General features: G+C 40.8%; 2 long non-coding RNA genes across 2 annotated transcripts in view; one reads left to right on the forward strand and one right to left on the reverse strand.

Moving 5' to 3' along the window:
* The window catches only part of LOC139069671 (uncharacterized), a 183,605-nt gene that overhangs the window by 72,203 nt on the left and 89,525 nt on the right, over nucleotides 1-21,877 (forward strand). The gene's annotated exons all lie outside the window — the stretch shown is intronic.
* Nucleotides 2,047-3,365, reverse strand: LOC139069669 (uncharacterized). Its single transcript, XR_011520359.1, has 3 exons — nucleotides 2,712-3,365; nucleotides 2,607-2,639; nucleotides 2,047-2,526 (listed from the first exon to the last, which is right to left on the reverse strand). It is a non-coding gene; the product is annotated as an uncharacterized lncRNA (long non-coding RNA).

Raw genomic sequence — 21,877 nt, forward strand, 5'->3', positions numbered from 1 at the left:
CTGCTTTTGTAATAATTTAATCTCTTATTCTGGAGTAAAATAAAGAAACAAGCTAAATCATCACATATCTGTGGCATCAAGAAGCATCTTCTGAGTTCAAACACAGGGATGGAGCTCAATGTTTACAGCTGAAACAGTATCAGGATGTTTTAACTCACAGAGGTCTGCAGGTCTTCTGTTTTATGAACAAAGTGCTGGGAATCCACTTATTCTGCGTGCTAAATGTTCTTTTGCCGCGTCCATGCGGAGAAACACATTTCAAACACGGAACCAAGTCTGGCTACCGAACTGAGCAGAATTCTGATGACGCAACACCGGTGCGCGCAGGTGCGGGTTCCAACCATAGACTGTACATACTGGACAAACGGATTCCATTGGCTTCAATAACACGTTTGTTGTCTATAATGGGAGGTGGCCACCACCGCCATTTTGACCGTGTCACGGGTTCCGTCCAGCCCAGACAATTCCATAAAAGGGAAGAGAGGAGGCGCTGAGGGTGTGGCTGTAAGGCTGGGCTCGAGTGACGATACCCAGGCGAACTAGCTACGAGCTAACCTGAAGCTAACCCTGGCTAACCCAAAGCTAAAGCGGAGGTGGGAGCCGAGCTAACGGATGTAGCCACCTAGCTTCAACCCAACCGGAGCTAACTGGAACACCCATCGACCTGAACCTCACACGGAGTTTCGGTGGAGGTTTTCTGCGCCTGTTCGTGAGAAGTACCTGTATTAAAAAAGTTTTAAATCGGTAAGTTTATAATTCATTTCCGTAATGAATACATTTTGCTTTGAGCAAGTTTTCAGTACAGTTTTTTTCGGCGCTATCACTCCTGAGTCGCACCAATGATTAAATGTATCATGAAGAAGAGAAAATATATTTAAGTCGTATTTTGGGGGGACATTTTATTATCTTTCTTACAAAATCTGAGACCAAGCGTTTCACATTGCAACACAAGCACCGGTAACCATAACAGAATGAACAACAGCCAGCAGAGGAGAGGATGGCGGTGTTTCAAACCCTCCCGGCCGGCGTGTAGAGCTCATTCCTGGGCTGGAGCCGGCCCTCAGCACCCCGCCACAGGCTCTAACAGATGCTGGCGGTGTTTCATATATTTCCAAAACGTAATACTTGTTTGTATCTTGTACAGCCAACTAGCCTTTATTCTGGACTCAGTACAATTTACCAAAAGTAAAGAGACATTATACAGATGAAGTAAGCACAAGATAACTTACTGGAAGACACAGAGTTATCATCAGAACCAGAACAAGAGAGCCTGATAACAGTCATGTGAAAATAACAGTTAAAAAGTATGTATGTGTAATAGAAATAAAAATATATTAGAATTAGTGTAACTCACTGTGATCCAAACAAATCAGCCATAGCTGATTAGTAAATATGACATGAGGTCTGGGAGTTTTTAAGTTTCATTCTTTTATTACATTTTTTTCTTAGATCTATTAAAAGGTCACCATGGGTGCCTGTGTGTCAACGTCAGCTACACAAAGCAGCAAGTGTAAGTAACAAGTACTTGTCTTGACCACTTCATGAATGGTTTTGTACTTTAAACAGCTAGGCCAAACCTGTTATTTTTTCCTCCATAGCCATTTGGATAATTGGAGACAGCTGAGTGAGGCGTGGTGCCCAGAGAGCTGCAGAGACAACCTTGGCCTCCCTGACATCTGTGTCTCTTGGTTTGGTTGGGGCGGACCATCGACATACATACATGTGCCGACACTTTGCGCCCTGTTTTATAAACTGTAGTGTTAAAAATAAATGTTTTTGCTCAATTACTGGAATTTCTTTGGTTAAGACAAAAGTGAGGAATAATCATTTACAAGTTATTTGTACAACAGGCCCATTTTAAATCCCAACAGTTTCTTAGCAGACAATAGAAATGTGTTCTTTACTAACTTTACTTGGTTTGAAAATCTTACTAAAATAAACTTGAGTGCCGTATTGCAAAACCCAATCATACTTGTTATGTAAACATTAGCTTTGTAGATATTTTTTACAGATATATATTTGTGTGCAACAAAAACCAAACTTAAATAATTTGTCATTCTTTATTGAAAAACAACAAAATACAGGTATACAGAAGTGTGGGAAAATGATAATGTGAAAGTATTGCACTATAAATGAAGTGAGATGAGATGAAGGTGGACGCCAGCGGGCTGGACGCCGGACGAAGAAACCTGGAGACGGATCGCTCAGACAGGAAGGGAAGAGCTTCCTCTTACCTTGATGGAATTAAAGTTAGCCGTCGTCTGAACGCCCAACCGTACGGTCTGAGGTCAAAGGTCACAGGAAACACACACCAGTCAGCAGTCATACAGATGCATAAAGATAACTGTAGCCATGGCAACCAGCTGACATGTCCCCACTTTCACCAGCACCTGGTGCCTGCCGGGTCACCTGAATTCCTGTGTGATGTCAGCACGGTCGGCCGTGACTGCGGCCATCAGAGGTGACCTCTGATCAGCTGAATGAACTCACCTTCCAGGGTGACGCTGTGTTAGAGTCGGCTTCGTCCTGTAAACAAACAAACAAACAAATGAGTGGTAACATAAACACCACGTCTGGTTCTGGTGGAGGCGGAGGACAACATGCACCTTTCCAGGAGCAGAACCCAGATGTTCTTGTTGCTACAAACAGAGACGAGCAGAGTTAAACCAGGAAGTGAGAGGGACCAGCTGCTGCAGACAGGTGACGCTCACCTGAGCCTGAACCATAGGAGCCTCCTCAGCCATCAGACCTTCTGACTCCAGTTCAGAAGCACCTGCTGATTACCTTGTTGCGTTCGGGTTAACAGGTCTGGTGTTAGAACGTGGTGGATAAGAATGTTCTGACGGGCCGAGGGTTCTGAACTCACCCTGCAGGACTGGGCCTGCTCCTTCAGGGCCTGGATGCTGCTGCCGTAAGCCGACAGGTCCGACATCAGGGCCTCGTGCTTCTTCAGGAGAGCCTGTGGAGCAGAACATCAGAACCTTCAGCTCGTCTGACACAAGTGGAGCTTTCTCGCAGCGATGGTCCAATCGGATCCGCCACCGTAAAACAAACCCTGCTCAGTTCACCGCAGACGTAGCTCTGCGGGTGTTTAGTGGAAAAGCGTGAGCCTTCTGCCGGCTGCCACGTGTCATGGCTGCTCTGCAGCGGGAACACACATCACAGCTTGTAAACCGTTTGAAATAAGAGCGACGGGAACACGTTTGTCATCACTTCCTGTGCGAGGCCAGCACTTCTACCCCTAACCCATGAGACGCTCAAACGAGCAACGGCGTCTGGTAGACAACCGAAGGAAATGACAAATACAGAAACACTAATTATGAAGGACTGGAAAGAGAGCAAAGAAAAGCGATTGGAGTTTCTCAGGAAGGGACTTCCATACCTCGGCCAAGTCCTCGTTTTTCCCTTAGTCTGGACTTCCAACGATGGGCTCCTTCTCCCTCATCCAGGACTCGGCCTCATTAGCATCCGCAAAGTACTGCTGGGCCTGCAGAGAGTCCTCCAGGTCCTGCCTCCTCTGGGACGCCTTGGCCTTCAGCGTGTCCCAACGTCCATGAAGCTCCCACAGTTTAGTCTTCACTTCCTCACCAGCGAAGTGACCTGGACCCAAAAAAAGTGAGCCAGAACCTGCAGACACCTCAGAAACATGTCAGGACCAGACCTGCTCTACCTTCTTCCACCATGGTCTCTCCTTTCTGGGTCACAGCCTTGATGCGAGGTTCATGACCTGTGATCTCAGCCTGCAGAGCCTGGTGCTTCTTCAGCAGGTTCTGGACACCAATCAGGTCCTTCCCTGAGGACACATGTTAGAGTTCAGCATTATGCAGTAGACAGACCAGTTTAACCCAGGGGTTTCTTTCTTCTACAATCTGCTCTTTAACTGTATTATTTCCTGCTGTCAACTTTATTTTTTCTTTAAGTGTTTTTCTCCCCAGAAGAAGCTACAATGACGTTCTGCTGAGCTGTGGTGGCCTCATGGAGGGGGCCATCGTCTAGCACACTGCTGCTAACCACTTAAACATTCTCCCTCTCCTGATAGTAACATTTTACTTTCTTTGATGTTGGATGTGGTGCTACTAGTTTACCCGTTTAATTATAGATTCACTAGGATAAATACAATAAAGTTTATCTCTCGCCAAATAGAATATTTACTGTGGCGAGCCCGTGAAGAGGTGTAGGAGAATGCGACAAATTTGTCTGTTAAAAAGTCTGTTATGTACAAAAAACACAATATCATCACACTATTTTGGACCGATACATGACGGTCAGGTCCGGCTTGGGGAGAAAATATGACACGTCTTTCAGGATGGACTTCATCTTTGGTAGCTGGCAAAGCTGGGAAAAGCAGGATCTAACCACCTGGCTAATGTGGGAGTCCATCCGCATCTCTGGGTCCAAAACCACCCCCAGGTTAGTGATGGTTGGCTTCACTAAGCTGCAAAAACAGGGTTGCAGGACAGGACTAACTGCAGTGGGAGAGGGAGGAACAAATATTCCAGTTATAAATATTAAATATTTGAACAAATAAATATTTGTTAAAAGGAAGAAACTGATGATGACTTTAAGATTAGAGGAATGTTCTAGAACGGGTCTGGAACCAACGATGGCCCTTTGGATCAAATTTGGATCAAAAAAATAGCTCATGATTTTATTTATGGATGGAATAAAAATACAGGTTGTAAGCATCTTCTCAGTATCTTCATGTTGCACGACTTTCCACAGCAGAAGGACACAAAAACTGCCAGAATTATGATTAGAAAGATTTACGTTTTAATCTCAGAATCCCAACTTTTCCCAGAATCTTCACATTATTCTATGAATTCAGAGAAAATATACATTTTTCAGAGGTCTCGCTCCCCTGTTGTGGATATTTCTCAAAATTCAACCATTTTTTCTTTTCAAAAGCTTTAGTAAGAGTTTGGATTCTAAACAAGTTTTACTTTGCAGACTGCTTGTCTACACCTTCATCAGATCTGCTCATAATAAAACATTTGGGTTATATTTAATGCCCAGGAAGATGCTCTTCCTGGGCATTAAGTTATCAAAAACAGATAAAAGTATTTTTTACCATAATTTTAACTGCTATCAGCTGATAAAAATAATAAAAAACAGCCTGATCATTAAAGGGGTGTAAGTGAAACCGCGCGGATCACACAAACCATCATGCTGTCTATATGACTTTGAAAATATATAGTTTAATTACAGTTTGATTTATTTGACATCTGTATAATGTTTATTATTTTGTTTTTTCCCCCTAAATGCCTAACGTTTTAGTTTTACATGAATATTAGTCATTCATCACAATACATAAAGTTACACATTTTAAATTTTAATAGGGGAAGACTGCAGGAGGGAGCGGTAAAATACAGAAATCCCCAGCAAAAACAAGAAACTTTATGAATCTGATGAAACCCGCTGGAATTCCTTCAGCAGGCCTGGTGGCAGCTACAACGACCCAGTGGCTGTGCTTGGTCAATGTTATCGAGCTCAGTCCGGCTCGGCCGTGAACGAGCCGAGGCGACATCCTGCTCTGCTTAAGAAGAGGTGTTATTTTCCGCTTCAGAAGAAGCGTCCGTGTTTTACGCTTTCTCAGAGACATGTCACGTTGCTAAGTTGTTAGCGCCGCGCGCTAACACGTCAATAGTGCAGCATAGCCTGCTGGAGGTTTTAAGGGTTCAGATGAAAAAACCCTACCACTCAGGCTGCTTACACATCGATATTAAGTTGTCGCTGTTGCGCTCACGCCGTAATACAGATTTAGATGCGGTTAAAGTCAGACATGAAAAACTCCACGAGCGGTCAGACCGCGCAGCAGCTAGGCGCAGCAAGTAGGCGCCGGATCGGTCAGGCTGCCCAGCCTGACCGCTGGGGATTACCGGATGGAAGAATGGACACAGAAGTCTCCCTCTTAGCGCTCCGTCATATTTCAACCCATTTTTATCTTAAATGCACTGGGTTTTACCCTATTACCCATCTAAATATGCCCTATTAATTATTTTACCGTATTTTACATTTAAATTTCATGGTTAAACAGTACATGCTACATGTTAAACTGATAGTTAGCTAGCTACTTCGGTAAACTCAGCTAGTTTAAAGGTGGCAGTGACATAAAATACGAATATAGATTTTAACTTACCGAAAAAAATGAAGTGGAGACTCCTTGGACGCTCTATTAGTGCAATTAATACCACTGCAAGTCATTTTGTCCAACAATTGCACCAATAATATCCAAAGAAGAATACACAAACACAGAGACTCAAAATGCCGGAGCAGTTTCCAAGCCAGACCGAGGCTGTACTGAGGCCTTTCCACGGAGCTAGCTATGTGGTCACGTGGGTCTGAGGCGGCGGTCACGTGTGTCGGATGCTCATTAATTATACAGAATTTTAGGCTTTCAATACACTTAAGAGTGAGAAAAAAATTCACCCCCCTCAGAGTTGTCATGAGTATAAACTAGATAATTTAGACAAAAAACATGTTTTGGTACCAGGCTGTAAACATGTTTATTTCTGCTGTGAAATCGGCATTTTTAACATGGGAGTCAATGAGGATTTGCTCGCTTCTGGCACCAGCCCCCAGCAGATGAGGGTGGAACTGCAATTTTTCTTACTTCCGGGATGGGACCATTTTTAGAGCGGCATTGTGGGGGCTTGGTTCCAACCCACAGGAGGGGGAAAGAAGAGGTGAACAGCAAGTGGATCACAGGGACTGAACTGATGTTTTTGAGCAAAACTGAGGTAAAAATGAATGTTTGTCCTCATTATCAAAAGTGTAGCCCCCCCCCCCCCCCCCCCCCCCCACACACACACACACACATGGTTTAGACGTGGCCCCCGTGCAGGTGTCTCTTTCTGTTCCGACGCTGCTACACGTAATATTTTTAGTTTATTAAGCCTACAATTTATTTTTACTCAGTAACGGATATGATTTAAAATGTAGCGAATTACAATTCTTTTTTAAAAACATACTCAAGTAAAAGTACAGCTTTTAAAAACGACTTAAAAAGTATAAATACACAAAAAAGCTACTCAGTTACAGTAATGTGAGTAAATGTAATTTGTTGCTTTCCACTCTGACATTAACCCAAATGGAGCATTCCAACAGCTTTTCCTGTTCAAGAAAAATAACCTCAGATATGGAGGAGCTATCTATTACCTCCGCCAATTCAAGAAAAAACAAACATTTTCCAGAGTTATAGTTTATATTATTCCTCAAAAAATGAAACAGGCAGAAAATTAAAGTTCTTGGCTTTGCTTCTACAAAAGTTCTTTCATTAAAAAATGCGACTTGCATGATAGAAACCTCATAAACTAAGTGGAAAATTCAGCATGAACTATTTTTGTTTTAAATCCCATACAATGAAGTTTTTATAAGCAACAGAGTTTCACACACTCGAGAGGATCTGCAGCTTAGTTGTGTCATCACAGATTGTGTGAAGGGAACCTGAGAAGCTGTCACTCTTACATGAATCTGGTTACAATCCACGTGGAAATCCATCAAATGCCTTTTCTTTTTGGTTTGGTTATGCTGCATCAGTAAAGTCGCTTCTCCTTGGTTGCGCATAACGCACAAATAGTATGTCTATTTTTGTAGCTCACAAATTCTCGGTCCTGAAAGAATTAAATTCATGACAAATGCATAATTCACTGTGGCAAGGAAAGAACAAGCCAACTAATCCTAAAAGTTGTGACTCACTGTCAGTATGTAAGCGGCCCGTTGCCTTAAAAAAGTTAAAATGCAAAGGGTGTTTAGAATGTCTGCATTTTTAGCTCAAAATGATTAAGTTAAGCAAAATATTGATATTGTTTTAGGTGAAAATGTCTGTAAGGTGTTTTTATTAACGCACAGTTAAGACAAGTGGTGTGGTGATAACAGAGGAGGCTGCAGGAAGATTTTAAAGCTTCATGTTCGTCTCTTGTTCACATTGCTCACATCCTTTCTCATAGGGGCTTTGACACAAAGAAGGGATATGTAAAAAAAAAGAATTAAGAGATGTTAGCATCATGAAAAGTATTTGACATGGAGCTTAAGAGCTCAGGTGCAAAAACAGCCTGCCATGGAATCAATGGAGGGACAAAATCATGTGCCTCAGTTCCTATACTGAATGGTTTTTGTTTGTGCTTATAATTTCATACCTCAACCTACAAAAATGTAATTAATCACCAATTGCTCTGCTTTATAGGTTAAAAATATGGGGCTCAACAGTTGGCTCCTGTTTGGTGAGATCATTCAATCAGCGCCGTTAGATTAGAAGGTGCAACTAGTGTTTGTGCTGGAATTCTGAATCCCTCCACGGCAAATGATGTTATTTTTTTACTTCAGCAAATTACGTGAATGCTTCTCAGACAAGCAGCAATGTTTTATTTATTGATTTATTTTTTGAATAGTTTTATTGGAAGTGAGTCTAACCCTACTATCTCACTGTAAAATGGTATTTGTCACATATTTGAACTATACTGTATAATGTTCTTATTTTGGAACATTAATTGGTCAATCTTTAGCTCAAAAGGCAACACAAAAATGTCCACCAAAACCATATGTGACAACTTGTTGCACCATTTTATCACAATTAATAATACTAAACAAAAATGATTCAAATACTGACCAGACAGGCCACCTAATACATGTCTATAAGGCTGTGGTTTTATGCAGATGTTTTGGACGTGTCACATTTATGTGCATAATTTTAAAAAGCTGAAACCATTTTTTACTTATTATTTTTTTAGTTGATCAGTCACTCTGAGTGCAGGCTGAACCAAAAAGTAGTCTTCAACTCCTATTTCATGCTTTAGCTTCTGATAGATATCCTGACTTACGTCACACTGTCACTTAACATTCATCTTGACTTGCGACAGAGAAGGCTGTTGTTGGTTTAGCATCCAGGAAACAGCAGAAAATGTCTCAGCTAGTAGAAGCTAACCATTAGCATTAGCACTCCACCACACAGCAGAACACCTTCAGGCTTGTGTTAATTGTGGAAATAAAACATCAATGTTGCAAAGCAAACAGTCAGTGATAGAGGTGTGTTACTGTTAGCCAATCAGACGTGAGATGTCCAAATATCAGGAAATCAGACTCCAAATCCTGTTGTGATGAGGCTTTCTGCTAGTTCCTGAAACAAGCACATCTGAGCTTTTTCCCTCTCGAGTGTGACTTACAAGGCATTCATTCCTACTACAGACAACTGCAAATGTATTAATTAAACCAGTGTTCCACACCCTTAATACCCTGTAGCTACTTTTTCAATTTTTAGTCTTTGGTTGTGTGTATAACAAAGTGATTTTGTATTTTTTGTATTGAAGATGCCGCACCTGCTAAATTGAGATTAGGAGGGCATTTTAACAGGAAGTTACATAATTTTATTTGCTGTCATCTTCCAACATGACAACATTTGAATTAAATAGAAAATAAATGTGCATCTAATTTTGATATCCCTGCAAGTACTGCCAGTTACTGTGCAAGTGTTGTGTTTGTGGGATAAAATACTTCCTGAGCATGCACCTTCCACATTATTTCCCTTTGTTGTAAAGGAAGAGTAACATTTGCTTTAGCGCACACTGACACAACCTCAGGGATGATGTGATTAATGGATCCCACTTAGTTCAGGTGCATCTATACACTCCAGACATTTTTTTGAGAGCTGCAATCATATTATTTAAATTCATGTCTTTGTTTACTAATATATCACACCAGTGTACTTCATTATAGGTGCTTCAGAATGGCAGCCATCCGCTGAGGCAAGGTTAAAAAGATTTCATAATAAAAACAGACCAGTGGCAGTTGAACAAGCTGGGCGTGGTGATGGTGAGAGCAATGGGGGAGGTGTGGACCCCTTTTGTTCAAGTTTGATGGCATGCATCATTGAAGATGACAAAATGTAAAAAATGTTTAGGGGACCTTATTAAATATGTATTAAACTGGATTTTCAAGTCAGGGATTGACAGAGAAATCCATCACTGCGCTGCAAAATGCCAAAATACTATAAAAGCATGAATATTTAGCATCATTCAGCTGAATAGAGCACCACAGACAGAGAACATAGATAGCATATGGTGGTGTTCTTGTCTTTTTCTTTTGGGTTAAATTCATTAATAGTAGGCAAGATTTTCATTGAGGCTGTTTTTGTGAACACCAAATATTTGGCTAAATGAATCAATTGTGATGATAATACCATCAGCCTTTTTATGGATACTTGAAGTTACTAAACGAGCACCCATCAAAAATACGAGCAAACTGACATTGGGACAACGTGGGAACAATAGTGTTTACAACCACTCAATTAAACAGATTAGTCAACCTCTCCAAGGTCACCAAAACAAAGGCGTGTTCATGTCGCATAATCCCTCTAAGTCAACTATTAATTACTTCATGAATGTCGGAGGACTAAAGGGCATTGTAACGGGCCTTGGCTCGTGGAAATGTCATCGGGGTTTAATAAAAAATTTCCAAACATCTTTCTGGAATCCCTACTTGATTAAAATTCTGAAATGCTTCTCAGAAGTGTGCAGCATGGCATGTGTTACACCCCTCTGTGGGCTCTGCTAGTAAGGAGAGGGGAATAAACATAAGAAGGACGAGTATAACGCAAAGTTACCCTAATGGGGGAGAAAAGGCTTGACGAAACAAAACCCAAACTCAAAGTGTCCTTGTCTTTACAAAGGTTTTATTAAAAAGAAGAGAAAAGCCAAAAGAAGGGGCCAAAACCCTTACCACGAAATTAACCAAGTTAAAATTAAATAATTGACTGAAAATGTCCAGATGATCAACCACTATAAATCCTAAAATAAATCTCCTTTAGAAAAACGGACTGGAACTTAAGATAATGGGCAAAATCCCCACCAAGTAGTTAAACAAATGTTTGTCTAAAAGACAAACCAAACAAAAGTACTAAATTAACTAAAGTTGTCAGATGACCAAAATTAATCCCAAATGGCTCTTCTATATTTAATGGAGACTCAAAAATCAAAAGGGGCGAAACCCCACCTGGTAATTTACCAAAGGTGGTCTAAAAGACACACCAAACCAAGGATTATCAGCTAACTCAAATTATCCCAACACAAAAAGTCCTAGTTACTTCCTCACAAGAAGTAAGCAAAACAACTTGGTTTAGCCCACAAAACCAAGATAACCACCAAGGGGAGAGAACACACGTTGCTGCTGCAACCTACAAACATTTCTCTCCCCTGATGAGCTCCAGCTGGCCGCGTTTGAAGGGCCAGCTGATGAGTTGTAAAGTCCCAGCTGGGCGTGACTGCAGCTCTGGTGCTGTCCATGGTCCTGAAGGAAAGACCGCTTCCCAAGGAGCAGCTGTCCAAGGTGCTGCACTTCTGCACAGGAAAACGGAGTGCAGCACATCACTGGGCTCCAAAACGGCGGTGGCCGTAACAGCATGTATCTACATTCACAACAGAGTTGGCACTAAGCTCAAGGATTAACATAAAAAGGGGAAACATTTTTACCCATGAACGTTTTTATACATCCGAGCATTTAACCACAGCCTTGCAGCAACACGTATACATCACCTGGCACAATTATGTGAAGTGAGGCTCAACTATAGTACCCTTGTGTTGTGTGGCTGCCAGGATGCTCTGCCGTTGTGAGCAGTGTGAGCCTACACTGCAGCGCAGGGCTGGCTGTCTTTGGGCTATGTGAGAAGGTATGGGGGCGTTTTTGCAGGGTGGGCGTTTTTGCAGAGAAGAGAGAAAATGAGAGATAGGAGCCACAGCCGTAGAGCTGTCCCTGACTGATGCTGCTCAGCTCCCAGCTGCATCCTGTCAAATCCAAATGAGAAATTTCAAACATTCAGTGAGATGGCTCTTGAAAGGGGAAATGTTTTCTCACCAATGCTGAGTCTTTCTTATTTTTTTGGGACAATAAATAAAAAAGTTAGTTGGCTGACCTTCAAAGGAAGGGGAAAAATAATGGATTCCAGTCATCTCAAGGCATGCGTTAAGTTGATTGGTAGATGAAACAGTGAGAAAGCACGCTGTTTTAAGATGGAATAAACCATGTTGGCAAACAGATGTTCGACTGTTAAGCTTTTCTTTGATCTGTGGTCTGTATTGCCTTAAAGGATTAATATCTAACACTTGTTCAGGGAGGAAGATGCACACAACGACAGAACTATGGAATCTGGTTCCGGAATGTTTGCATAAATACTCAAAGCAGAAATCAAAGCAATATTATTTAAGAAGACTGTCGTTTGGGGTGAAATTTTATGAAAACCACAACATAACTGTTTTAATAGGAAAACCAAGTTACAATAGCCTGGATTAAGGAATACTGGTATGGCGAGGCTATAGCTGCAAGCAATCTGCAGGAGAGACTGGGGAGAGTTTACATGCTGAGTCACAGGTGAGAGGCACCTTGTGGTTGAAATGTTCAGCAGCACATTAAATTAAATGACCCACGACAGAATATAAATAGGACAGAATCAAATCATGACAGCAAGGATGCATCCAGTTGACTCCTTTCGATGAGGAGGACCAGAGGCTCTACGTGGAATAGAATATACTTTACTGACCCCACAGTGGGGAAATTCACTCGTTAAGGCAGCACACATACTTAGGAAAAAAAGTTTATACAGGTAAATACACAAAGGCAGTAGGCTATTTTTGTAACCTTCAGGGTGGGACACTCATTTATTTACTACATTTGCAGTGGTCTCTAGTAGGAATGAATGCCTTTTAAGTCATAATCAGGAGAGAAAACAGCTCAGATGTGCTTGTTTTGGGAACTGGCAGAAAGCCAGATCAGAAGAGAGCTTAACACAACAGGATCTGGAGTCTGATTTCCTGATATGTGGACATCTCGCCTCTGACTGGAAAACAGCAACTCAACCCAACCACTGACTTTGTTTACTACATTAATGTTTAATCTCCACAATCAACACAAGCCTGGAGGTGTTCTGTTGTGTGGTGGAGTTGCTAATGCAAATGGTTAGCTTCTACTAGCCCAGAAGTTCTCTGCTGTTTCCTGGACGCTAACCCAACAACAGCTTTTGCCATAGTGTCACGATGGGTGAGTCCATGAATGTTAAGTGACAGTGTGACGTAGATCTGTCAGTCATTTTAACTCCTAATGTTGCACTGTCTATTTTCTAGCAGAGGCTAATGCAGGAAATAGGAAAAGGAGGTTTTTTCACATCCAGCCTGCATGAAAAACTCAGAATAACCATTATAATCAGAAATACTAATTTAAAATCTCTCTCTCTCTCTCTCTCTCTCTCTCTCTCTCTCTCTCTCTCTCTCTCTCTCTCTCTCTCTCTCTCTCTCTCTCTCTCTCTCTCTCTCTCTCTCTCTCTCTCTCTCTCTCTCTCTCTCTCTCTCTCTCTCTCTCTCTCTCTCTCTCTCTCTATATATATATATATATATATATATATATATATCTTCTCTGAAGCCATGACTGGGATTGTTTGTGTGTGAAGGTAACAACAATGCATCGTGTGCATGTGTACTCTGTATACCTTATTAATTGTGTTTGTGTCATGGTCTAGTCACCTCATCATGGTTTTTACCCCCTACTGCTAGGACAGTCACCATCCTGTCCTCTTTGACCCTCAACAGGACACAGTGAGTGCAGAAAATGAGATGATGAGATGAGAGTGTATCCGACACATTTGCATAATGTTGACAAGACACTTCTGTCTTCAGCGCTTAGCACAGATTACAGAGGACTAAACACAAATGGTGAGCAGTTAAACACATTTAACAAAGGAGGATCTAAAACAAAGATATTTGAAGATTGTAAAATACAATAGAAGAAGTGCTTTATTTTAAAAGCTAAAACTTTGAAACACTTAGGAGTAGGAGTTTCTGCTCTGGGAGAAAGGCAAACACCATCATGAAAAAAATGCAATAATTGGGGCAAAACTAAGGGGTTACTTAGGGGGTTTTGACTCTTGAAGTTGTCAATTTCTATAAAAACCTAAATTCTTCAATAAAATGTCCTTTACGTCAAGAAAAATGTTGGGAAAACAAAATGTGTCATTAGAACAAAATCCCAACACATACATTGACTCGATGATGAGATGCCCCAACAGTAAAGAACACAAGACAGGTCACAATTCCAGAGGATTACCCTGAAACGTTAACACTTATTACCCCATTACTGTCACTGTTATGGTTGCTATCAGTCCATCTTGGTGGCTGGTGAACAACACCGCGGACAGAACCTGCTTCATCGGTTCTTTAAGATCAGCACCACGGACAACATCTTTGACTGCATCCTTACAAGATCAGCACCACGGACAGTTGCACACCGAGACTGGGCTTCAACCCTTCCTCCCTCCTGTATGCAGCTGACAAAGCTGTTCCAAATCATCTCAACACTTTAGAACATGGATATTCAATTCTGGTCCTGGAGGGCCGGTTTACATCACATTTTAGTGGTTTCTCTCTTCTAACACATTAGATTCAGTGGTTGAGTCACCTGTGAAGCATCAGGCTCTGCAGAAGCCTGTTAATTACCTGCTGATAGAAATCAGGTGTGTTGAAACAGAGTTTAAGCTAAAACATGCTGGATACCGGCGCTCCAAGTCCGAAATTAAATATCCCTGCCGTAGGGCTTAAAACGCAGAGGCTGCTGGTTGCTTAGGGGGCCTGGATTTAGCTATGTTAGTGATTCTGAAATCTTAGCTCCTTAGACAACTGCCCCCTAAAATCTCTAACCTTCAGTGCTTTCCTATATTCCAGATGGCAAATATTTTATGATGCAACCAAAGTGTAAATTCACATTTATTTTCAGGATTAATAGCTGTTATCCCTGATTTCCCACATGTTCCACATCTCAAATACCAGATCATGCAATTAGCTCCATGCTTATAAGGCCTGTGCTGTAGCAACAACAAACAAGCTGAGTCTGTGTCATTTGTAAATTACAGACTCCTGATTATCAGCAAGTCTGCTTGTTTGCAACTCTATTTTATGCTGCTGATGGTAGACATTATTGAATTAGCTGGTGATGCGAGCGTTTGCAGCTCAGCAGATCAGCACCGTTTTGTGGATCAGAGAACTGTAAATTAGAAAAGCACTTTTGTATTATTTCTATACAGTTTTCATTTTGAGAGTTAACAGATAAAATAAAACAATTATCTGGTTTTAAATTTTAAAACATCTGTTAGTTTTTTCTAACTTTCGGAACCTTTTAACAAGACAAATCCCATTAATTAGCATCCATGAGAAAGCTTTTTTCCTGTAAGGAAACATTTACTGTGTGTGGAATGACTCTCACTTCACTGAAATTCACAAATCACAGTTAAATCATCTCAATCTTGAATACCTGACCCAAGTTGTTAAGTGATTAAATACACAACCCAACCACCTCCTGGCTTATTTTTCAAGTCGTTGCACTTACAATGTCTGTCCTTAACTGCTGAGCAGACCGTTTCTTGTCGAAAGAGTCAGCTGTCACATAAATCCACGACCACTGAAACAAAGCAGTTTCTGAACTGCTGAGTTAGGTGGTTCCTTTGTGATGGCACCTCATTCAACTGGCTTACTGTTAAGACATGACTTTTGCATGGAAATTGTCAAGCTGGGCTCTTCAAAGCTGAATCTGGCATTGGGGTCAACGCAATGTCTGAAAGGTTAAATCAAAGCAGAGTGATAAGGCATTCTCAATGTAAAGGCAAGTTGGTTTTGCAAGTTCACAGCCAGACTTTGGATTCATACTAAACAATTTTAGATTTGAACCATTAATAACAAATGTAAAATTAAATGCTTATTATGAATGAATAGGGGCTCGTCCGGGATATTTCTTTGAACTGACCGTGAAGGAACAAAATCCCTTGGTGGTGGACTTTTAATGGTGTTTTAAGGCGACAGATGGATTTGGATGACCGGCGGGCACTTCTGGAGGCCTTGCCCCTGCCGTAGGATCCACTGCTGGATGGGATCTTGGAACTAGGAGCCTGATCCAGCCAAACCTGATGAGAGGAGACATTGGATCCCTCTTTAGAGAGGGACCTGTCTTTATTTTTGCCTGGTGTTGCACTAGTTTTTATTGAAAAAAATTGTGGTGGGACTTGATTAAAAATTTATTTAATCATGCAGAAGCTTTGTAATTGATTAATCTTCACTAATCACATTTTCATCAATCAAGAACATTTGCCCTCATGACCAAACTTGGGTGTCCACCACATCCTTGTCAGACTGTGGCTAGAAACATAATAAAAGTGAACAGATCCTTTAAGATCCTGCATGTTTACTCATAATTAGGCAAAAGCAGCACATTGCAGGGACGACATGAGCATTCTGTGTGGAGCTCGCTCTGCAGATGCTGAAAATTAATATCCTGTCTTCCAATTACAGTGAGAAATTTGATAAAAGGAATTCTTATGGCAATGCTTTAATTAGCCCACTTGATCTTACTCAAGAGACCCTGTACCTAGGGTGAAGTAACCATGTGTTATTAATTTAGAAGGTAATAGAGATTAAACACTAATTTAATGGAATTTAATATGGTTGATGTTCTCTAAAATTATTAACACACTAATATAAATAGCTGAATCTATTTATTTTTAGGAAAAATGTGCAAACATATGCCTCAGCATCCTGATGCGTGCCTTCACTTTGTGCATCTCCCTGATGTCGAGTGTGCAAATGATGAAAAGGCCAGGAAGGATTTCAAACATTCCCAAAGAGGTACCTGAGGGACTATAAGAACTCTTGCCAGGCAATTTTCTCTCTCTGTGTGTTCAAAACTTGATCAACAGCATTCAAAGCTCAAACTTCTGCGATTTGATCACTCTCAGAGTAAAATGTCATGCCTTTTTGCTCTCTTTCATTTCTTTCTGTATTAATAGAGGATGTTTGTGGCACATCACATGAGTCTTCTCATTAGAGAACACAAAACAGATTCCAAACTCTGCATTTTTTAGACCAAAACAAATGAACACAGACTGTTTAACAAACCAAAACACACTATCTCATTGTTATGCGAGAAAATACAATGTATGATCTATTTACTGATGGTAACAGTCCTTAATCTTCCAACACAAACACTGTGCGTCTTCACTTTACCTACAGTAATGCATTTGTATCCACTGGCTAACCAGTTCTATTTGTCTCCTCTGTTTAAGTTGGGAAAATCCATTTTAACATGGCCTGGTTGAGGTTAGGATATGATTTTTCTTTATAAAGGTATAAATACTTTTTTTGTACTTTGAAAATGATTTCAGAAAAGTAAATAGCACCACATTAGTCTTGATATTGATGGAGGTGTATTATTTCAATTACTTTTCTTTTGGGGCATACAATCTCGGCTCAATCCCCCTGACTTCTTATTATTCATGAATATACAGAAATGAATTTAGTTGTGAACTTTGAGTTAAATTGTTATTTTGTTATTGCAACATCATTATGATAGTAACCCATTAATATGTATGCCGATAAGAATTCATGTTGTGAGATACACCTGTATAAGTAATTAAACTTCAGATTTTTACTTTTTACCTGTCAAAAAATCAGAAATCAGACTTTTTCATGACAGTTTTTAAATAGAGATGTTTACTCATTTTAATAAAATTCATGCCCAACACCAGTAGCACAATATGTAATTTTTGAGACTATATTTTTTCAGCAGCACCATCATTTATTCGGATTTATGTTTCTTTTGAGTTGTTTCCAAACTTTCTACATCATTTAACCCTTCCACTTTCCTATCAGGTGACCCCACTAGGGCAGGGGGTGGTTAAACAGGAGTTAAAGTTTATGCCTTGGCAGGAGTGAAGTGATGCACCCCTTAAAAAATATTAAAATAAAAGATAAAAATACACCAGAGGTCCATCTGACCCCATTAACGATGCGGGAGGGTTAAACTGGGAAATCAGAGATGTGGTGTTTTCTCATTAAAAAGTTAACATTAGAAAAGTCTGATGAATGATAAAGCAGGGTTCTGAGTACAGGTCATGGACAGGCAATATCTAATCTGTTGCAAATTTTTATGCTTTTTAAATGGCCTCAGTGAGGAGAAACACAGAGTAGTTCTGATAGCGGAGATTAGCTGAGAGCTAGTCACAACGAGTTACATTTTTAACCTCCATATTTTAGAAAGTTCATGCAAATGCTATTTTACTTCCATGCCTTAAAAGCCCCGTGTGTGAAATCCATTGAAATCATGATGAAAAAATGCGACTCTTTAGCACCGTGCAGTTTAGAAAAAGTATTGCTGCTACGGTGGCTCACTCATGAGTTTGACTGTGTAATGGATTTCGAACCTGTCTAGCCTAACCCACACAAAGCTTAAAACGAGCTACTTGACCTTTTAAAAAAAGCATTTATAATTATGACTGTTTTATCAGCCTACCAGTTCTGAAGGAAGCAAGCTAGTTCTGTTATTGAAGCGGTCACGATTCACACAGGAGGAGAGGTGACGTCAGCCGGGAGGTCAGGTGTTGTGAGGAATTATGTTCCCCTGAAAAATTCTATCCCCCGTGTCAGGAGATCGCACTACTGGCTATTTTCACAACATTTGTGATAAACTTTTACGGGAAAATTATATAATGTAATGTAATAATGTTATGCTTGTGATTTATTATCTGTATTTCCTCCTAAAAACAATACAAAGATACAGTAAAAACATTCTTGTTCACTCTTTTGCAGCAAGCTAAATTTATCATTTTTGAAAGTTATGTAAAAGGATGTAATCTCACTCAGTTTAACCACCTTTTATTTGAGGTAGTTTAGTCCTCATAATGGACAATAAATTCGGTGGATTTGGAAATATTTGCTCTTGACTACGTAAGGGAAACTGAATATTTCAGGGGACATAATTTCCCACAACACCCGTTTCAGGTGGATCACGGAGCACACCGCTCGATGTAAGCAAACTGGCTGCCGCTTCCAGCTTATATGGATATGGAGCGATCACTGGCTGATCGTTAACTAGTACAACTGGTGAAGGAGTGTTGGTGAGCCGGGGACACGCTGGACATCAAGTAAACAATGCTGACTTATCCACCAGCTAATCGTGGCTCACGGCTGGTGTGGTGGAGATCAACGTCACGAGCTACCGAGCTACTAGTTAGCCACAGCTTGAGCCGTGGAGACGCTGTGTATGCTGTGTGTAAACTCCCATGGATTTCCAGCAAAAGGAGACTAAAGTCTAAAAGTAACGTTTGAGAAGAAGCCCTCTGAGTCTGAATGTCTCAGTAATGCGTGGAGAACTATATCACCGTTAGAAAAGTGTTGTGGAGAAAAAGTAAACAGCGCTGATTAGCCACTGGCTAGCAGACAAGCGCTGGAGCGTGTTGGGCAAGACAGCAGGCTGCAGAAAGAGAGGAGACTTGAGTAGAAGTGCGTTGGAACGGACACGTTGGGACCGGGTCGGGAGTCCTGGTACTGATACACTGGAACCGGATCGGGAATTCTGGTAATAGGAAAAGACGGATGAACAACTTGAGGTGAGTTTGGGAGTCATAGACACACTAACCAGAGGCTGGCGTCCAGATAACAGCGGGCGGGGATCTGAACGTATGCGGCTTCCTTGTGTTGGATGTGATGACGAACTGACAAATTTTATGTGTCTTTTGATTTAATTTTTTAATTCAAACTAACAAGTACAGCAACGGCGTAGCTATTCTTTTCTATTTCTTAGTTGAATTAGCAGACTCCGTACTTCCAGGGTGCACTGCTGCCCTCTGCTGGTGCTTTCAGGTTACAGTCATAGTCCAAACGGGTAACGTGGAGCTCATATGTCCTTAAACAGCTGCTGTATTTTGAGATGGTGGATGACCTTGGAAGGTCGACCACAGTTTATGTATATAAAAATGTACAATTGGAAGTTAAGAGGAATATTTAGAATTGATGTTGGTGAGAAATATTAGTGAAAAAGGACAAGTTTGTGAACTGGAAACACAGGATTTGTTAGTAAAAAGGTAAAAATGATTATTCTAGCGTGTGAAGCCCTGTGAGCTGCAGATCAGAACAACACAGCGTCTGTGTCTGAATGAAAAAGCTTTTCTTATTTGAGCATTTTGGTTGTTTTTTTGCAAACTCATTAGCGGAAATACGCAGCGCTCTGGGACAAGTTTAGTGTGTGAGATTTAAGTGTAACTCCTCTGGTTTAATGTGCAAAAAAATTAGTTCCATCTTATATAGATTCAGTTTTACAAGCAGTTGAACACAGACATGCAAATGGGAGCGCCGGCGCTCCCGCCGGTCTTAATCAACTCTGCATCAACCGAGGTATTCCTTAAATTTGAAGCAAATAAGCAGTAGTCTAACACTATTGGTTAGCTGTGGTCAGCGCTCAGTTCCCTATTGAATGGAGCTCTGCGGGGCAGGGGGCGTGCTTAGCGAAAAAAAAAAAAGACGTATTGCTTACATTTTATCACAGTACATGATGAGATAACCACTTTTACAGATTCCTGAAAAATCCTACATCATTTCTGAAAGGGGAAAACTCCGAAGTGCAGCTTTAATCTAACTGCTGAAATGTCTCCCCAGCCTTCATTAATTTCTACCGCAGTGGTTCATCACTAAATCAAACAAAACATGCTGAAACCAGAATGCAGCGTCAGGCATGTCAGCTCCACTTTATTAAGTCCAACAGGGACCGGACCAGCAACTCTGACGTTGCAAGTGCGGTATTCTGGCCACAGAGGGCGGTAGGGTCTGAGAGACTTTTCATTAACCCTGAAAAGGATATTTTAGCACATTCTGGCTCAAGAAAATGATTTAAAAATATGAAAATGTTGCATGGTATGGCTTTAACAGAACATCAATGGTTAAGGTTCAAAACACACTAGAATGAAATTTAAAGTTGAAGTTTAAATAATAGACAATGATCTTTAATTAAAAAAATCACTTAAAACAACTCTGATATTTTATTATTGAAACAAGAACATAAAATAAAAATACAGAACAAAAACTGGTCTGATTTACTGCTTTGATGGATACAGAAATCATGATTCACTTAATAGTTTACACAGATTACACTCTTGTGGACCATCAAACAGAACAGTGAAGATTTCCTTCTGTTAATCAATAGAGTTTATCGATAGAGCACTGTGCTGAAATTAGTAATTAGAAATTCAAGAACATTTGCCAGTAATGGATTGACCTTGTTGGGTTTGTAGAAAGACAACTGTGCAGAGACATGAACTTGTTTTCTGCATAACCTCTTAAAAAAGTTAGTTAACAGTTAAACTGTTGTTTAAATGTTTTCACATTTCATGCATCCATTTTCTCATAAACCTCGTGTCTCCAGTGGCACAGCTCTACCTTTCACGCTTACTCACGCACACGCGCACGCACATATCACTTGCAAATTTCTGGCATGGTAAAAAAGGAATGAAAGTAAAGAAAAAAAGAAAAAGAGAATGAGAAGACTGAGTAGGCTATTACAGAGGAAAGAGTGTATCCCCTAGAGGAGGCGCTGGCTGAGATGGCGTAAATGAGGGAAGCGCCGCAGCCATTTCTGTAGCCTCATTACAGTAATGGAGACCCATCCGTTCTGTCAAGGTCTCCAGAAAATCTTCTGTGACAAGAATGCCTACCTTTTCATGCAATCCCATAATCAGTGATCCAAGGAAAAAATAGAGGGGTGCTAGAAAAAAAATTGCCGAGACATTGTTGGTGCAGGAATTCACGTTAAACGAGAAGTAATGTGCATTTGGTGGAGTATTAAGGTCTTGATTACGGTCCTTTATTCCCTGCCACAGTCTATAATGTCCTGTAGGTCATTGACTTTGTGACTTTGCTGGGAGAACTGGAAGACTTTAAGCGTTTAGTACAGATTGGTCTCATTGGTGAAGAGACGAGGGCAGAAACTGCACTGACTATGTTGTTTGTGAGTGGATTCTTCAGAGGCAAGAGCACTGGTCTCATTCTAGAGCCTTTGGGCGTCTTCATGGGGAGATGTCAGGACTATAACC

Source organism: Nothobranchius furzeri, chromosome 4 (genome assembly GCF_043380555.1).
Source record: "Nothobranchius furzeri strain GRZ-AD chromosome 4, NfurGRZ-RIMD1, whole genome shotgun sequence".
Taxonomy (NCBI): Eukaryota; Metazoa; Chordata; class Actinopteri; order Cyprinodontiformes; family Nothobranchiidae; genus Nothobranchius; species Nothobranchius furzeri.